Below are 4,858 nucleotides of genomic sequence, written 5' to 3'. Positions count from 1 at the left end.
GATGTATAACTGGAGTATGTTTTTCTATCTGAGCACATGTTTTTGTCTTTTTTCTTACTTCATTCACTGAATAGTAAGCTCAAAGCCAAGTGTACAGGTGGATTTGTGCTATTTAATAAATGTAGGGGCCTGAGCTGAGAGCAGAGGAAATGGGATTCTTTGGGGAATGAACAGGCTCACGTGTGAGCTCAGCTCTAGGCATGCTTGGTGCTCTCAGCTCCTGAGTCCTCCTTGTGAGGTGGTTGATGACATTTCAGTTAACAACTTCCTTTAAATTATTGAAAAGGTTAGTAGCCCTAACATCTTTGAATTTCTAACTGTGACGGCTTTCCACACCAACTGCTGTGTCCTAGTTGTTTACCTGTGTCTTTTGAAAAAGAGGAAGGGGGCCTCTTTGCAGCCGCAAGACAAATTTCTTCCCCCAGGGAGTAGATGGCGCCCCCAAGTGGAGAAACACTGCAGCACTGCAGTCTGTTTCAATTCTATGTAGTCACGTCTCAGATCCGCTGTACCTATCAAATGATTTATTCCTTAAATCAGGTACCTCCTGAGTCTGGGTTTGAGTCACACACTGTTCTAGAGGCACACACCCACAAAAGACCCACTGAGTTTGTGTGTTAGTGAAGTTTTCTGTTATTGGGTACTGAAGGTTCCTAAAAACTGCAGTTATAAACACTTTATCATTTTAACACCCTTACCTCCAAACACCGTCCATCAGGGTTATAGCTTTCTAGAGAAAAAAAAAAAGTAACAAATGCAAAGAATTGGAGGAAAAAGTCTAAACTTCAGTAGTGTGTATAACTACAACCCTAAAAGACACTGGTTGGAGGTACAGAAGACAAGAAAAACTGGATGTGATATGAGGATGGGCCTACATTGTTTTACAGCACAAAATCAGGGAGTTGAATTTCTTTGCCAAGAGATAACGTGGTGCCTGGGTGGAAGCACAGCTAGAGAGATTAAATCAGAGGCTGTCATACCGCAATTAACAAATTAGCTATGATTGGTATTAACTTGAAGCTCCAGCGTTTTGCCTGTTTGAAACAGCACCTACTGGGAAAGTAGCCTACCCAACTCAAAATATTTGAGTGCCCACTCTGTGCCGAGTGATACCAGGTTTCTTCACATCACGAATGAACTGCATCTACATCATTGAGGTTCCCGGGCTTATTGCACAGATGCAGTTTTCAAAAGTACTTTTACCCTTAGGGGAGTGAAGAGATGTATTTGTAAAGACTTAGAGATTTTGAAGTAATTACGTTCTCTGAATCTTAGAATTTCACACATTAAATCCCAGAGTAGTACTCAGTTGTGGTTGAAGAGGAAAACATCTCTTAACTTGGTGCGTTAGTTGCTCAGTCTTGTCTGACTCTGTGACCCCATGGACTGTAGCCCATCAGGTTCTTCTGTCTATGGAATTCTCCAGGAAAGAATACTGGAGTGGGCTGCCATTTCCTTCTCCAGGGGATCTTCCCGACCCAGGGATCGAACCCAGGTCTCCTGCATTGTAGGCAGACGCTTTACCATCTGAGCTACCAATCTTAGAATTAACACACTAAATCCCAGAGTAGTACTTGGTTGTGGTTGAAAAGAGGAAAATATCTCTTAACTCTACAGGAATGACTTTATATATATAAAATCATTTTATACAAGCATCATATATATATATATTAGGTAATATATATGTATATATAGGCATCAATGTGTTACTTAATAGGAAAAGTCTAGAAAGGAAGCAGGTGCTGATAGAAGTCTCTGAAAACCAGGTGATCTTGCCAGAGGAAGTGGTAAAGACTTTATCACCTTTGTGATTTCCTCAGGGTGAAAGCATTTCATTTTAGCTGATAAGCTAGATCCAGAATCATCCTGATTTTCGGGATGGGGGATGGGAACATCTAAGGGAACTGAAACCCACGTGGGTGACATGAGCTCTCCCCCTGTTCCTGTAGTGTGGGCAGTATTCCTTTAAGAAGGGTATGGCGTGGAAACATGTAATGATGTGGAAGCCTGAGATGAAAAATGGCATTAACATGTCTGCATTCCTCAGGGTAGTTAATTCTAGCCACTGTAACACACCATCTTACATTTCAGTGGCTTACTATAACACATTTTCTTCTTAAGGACGAGTTTGGGTGGGTGGCTCCCCTGGACAGTTTTCCTCCCAGTGGCTTTTTTACCAGCTGAGCCACAAGGGAAGCCCTTCCCAGTGGCTTCTTTTTATTTATTTATTTATTTATTTTAGAATCATATTGTTTTAGTTATTTTTTTATTTTTAATTTTATTTTATTTTTAAACTTTACATAATTGTATTAGTTTTGCCAAACTTCTTTTTTTTTTTTTAAATTTTTTTTAATATTTATTTATCTGTTTGGCTGTGCCAGCTCTCAGTTGTGGCACGTGAACTCTTAGTTGCAGCATGTGGGATCTTTTTCCCTACAGGGATCGAACCCAGGCCCCCAGCATTGGGAGCCTGTGGTCTTAGCCACCAGACCACCAGGGAAGTCCTAAGTTTTGCCAAACTTCTTAAAGGAATAACATCTCTTCCTGAGCTGTGGGTCTGCTGTCCTTAATACCTAGTTTCAACTTGTCCTGCTATCAGCCAGCCAGTAGAAGGAGCTGTCTCCTGGGCTGCAGTCTTCACTGTTCCGAAGAATTAGAAAGGAAGGTCAGTACAAATAAGATACTAGTGAAGGGGCGGGGGTTCCACGCAATCAAGCACAAATTTGGCAGAGGGTTGCTGCTAATCACGAGCAGCAAATGTCTCAATGATTTTAGTGCTTCTCTAGATAACAGAAGATGCAAGAAACTGGGCTCAGAAAATCATCTGAAAATATCTATGTGAGTCCTGTTTGCTAGTTTTTTCCGGAGCATGGAGAGCCTCATTCCTGGTCTCCACCCTGGACTCCTTTCAGGTGTGTGGAAGGTCAGCGGACTGCTGTGGTCAGGGGCTTCATCCTTGTAGAGCCAGATGGTGAGTGACAGTTTTTGGCTGGCAACATCTACTGTTCTTTCAGGGCTTCCCAGGTGGCTAAGTGGTAAAGAATCTGTCTGCCAATTAGGGGATGCAGATTTGATCCCTGGGTCGGAAAGATCCCCTGGAGGATGAAACGGCAACCCATTCGAGTGTTTTTGCCTGGAAAGTCCCATGGACAGAGAAGCCTGGTGGGCTACAGTCCATGGGGTCGCAAGGAGTTGGACATGACTGAGCAACTGAGCGTGCACCCGCCGTTCTTTCAATGCCTGTGTATGTTACTCGAATCTGACTCTTTGTGACCCCATGGACTATATAGCCTGCCAGGCTCCTAGGTCCATGGAATTTTCCAGGCAAGGATACGGGAGTGGGTTGCCATTTCCCCCTCCAGGGGATCTTCTTGACCCAGGAATTGAACTCGGGTCTTCTGCATTGCAGGTGGATGCTTTACCAACTGAACTACTAGGGAAGCCCTTCTTCCAATGCCCAAGACACTTCACTTAGGTGTGAAGCATCGCCACAGCGAGTCTCTTGCCAACTCTGTTTATATCTTCCATCAACACTGTTCTGCTTCCATGTGCCATGCAAATTTTCTCCATAAGCCACAGGGCCTGTGAGGCTGTGTACTATCCCCTGCTGCCCTCCTATGGTGAAGATGGATTGTTTCCAGATAAAGTTGGAAGAATCCATTTGCCTCACTTTTCTGTTAACTTTCCCTGAAACAGCTCCAAAGCAGTGTTTGGAGCAATGTCTAGCAATGTCTATAGATAGACCCAAGGTCTATGAGAGAATTTTTACCTTTTTTTTTTTTTTTTTCCTGTTTTGTAAAATGACTCTCTACAGTCGTATTCACAGTTGCCTTTCCTTTGGCTAAGTTATGAGGTCTTGGCCAAAGGACATAGACACAGGACTGAATATCGATCTATTTTCATTGGATAAAGCCTTCTTGCTCTCTTTCCTTATAATTTTCTAGGGCTTTCTCCCTGTCTCATGTAAATAGATTTCAGGAGGTCCATCCCACCAGTCTTCAAACTAGAATTCCTCAGTCATAGAATCAGACAGAATACACTAAATAACATGTGCATGAGTGCTGTTATAGGAATTTAGAGGATCTTGTAGAGATGTGTATGGACTAAACTGAAGAATGAAGAAGCCCCTGGTGTATATTTCAGTGTGACTTCCCATTGTTCAATACTTCAGTTCAGTTCAGCCACTCAGTAGTGTCTGACTCTTTGCAACCCCGTGAACTGCAGCATGCCAGGCTTCCCTGTCCATCACCAATTCCCGAAGCTTGCTCAAACACATGTAGATCGAGTCGATGCCATCCAACCATCTCATCCTTGGTCGTCCCCTTTTCTTCCTGCCTTCAGTCTTGCCCAGCATCAGGATCTTCTCCAATGAGTCAGTTCTTCACATCAAGTGGCCAAAGTATTGGAGCTTCAACTTCAGCATCAGTCTTTCCAATGAATATTCAGGACTGATTTCCTTTAGGATTGACTGGTTGGATCTCCTTGAAGTTGAAGGGACTTTCAAGAGTCTTTTCCAACACCACTGTTCAAAAGCATCAATTCTTCAGCCCTCAGCTTTCTTTATGGTCCAACTCTCACATCCATATATGACTACTGGAAAAACCATAGTTTTGACTAGACAGATCTTTGTCAGCAAAGTAATGTCTCTGTTTTTTAATAAGCTGTCTAGATTGGTCACAGCTTTTCTTCTAAGGAGCAAGTGTCTCAATTTTATGGCTGCAATCACCATCTTCAGTGATTCTGGAGCCCAAGAAAATAAAGTCTGTCACTGTTTTCATTGTTTCCTCATCTATTTGCCATGAAGTGATAGGACCAGATGCAATGATCTTGGTATTTTGAATACTGAGTTTTAAGCCAG

The sequence above is a fragment of the Bubalus kerabau genome, chromosome 1 (assembly GCF_029407905.1).
Source record: "Bubalus kerabau isolate K-KA32 ecotype Philippines breed swamp buffalo chromosome 1, PCC_UOA_SB_1v2, whole genome shotgun sequence".
NCBI classification, from domain to species: Eukaryota; Metazoa; Chordata; class Mammalia; order Artiodactyla; family Bovidae; genus Bubalus; species Bubalus kerabau.
This window is presented reverse-complemented; position numbering follows the sequence as displayed.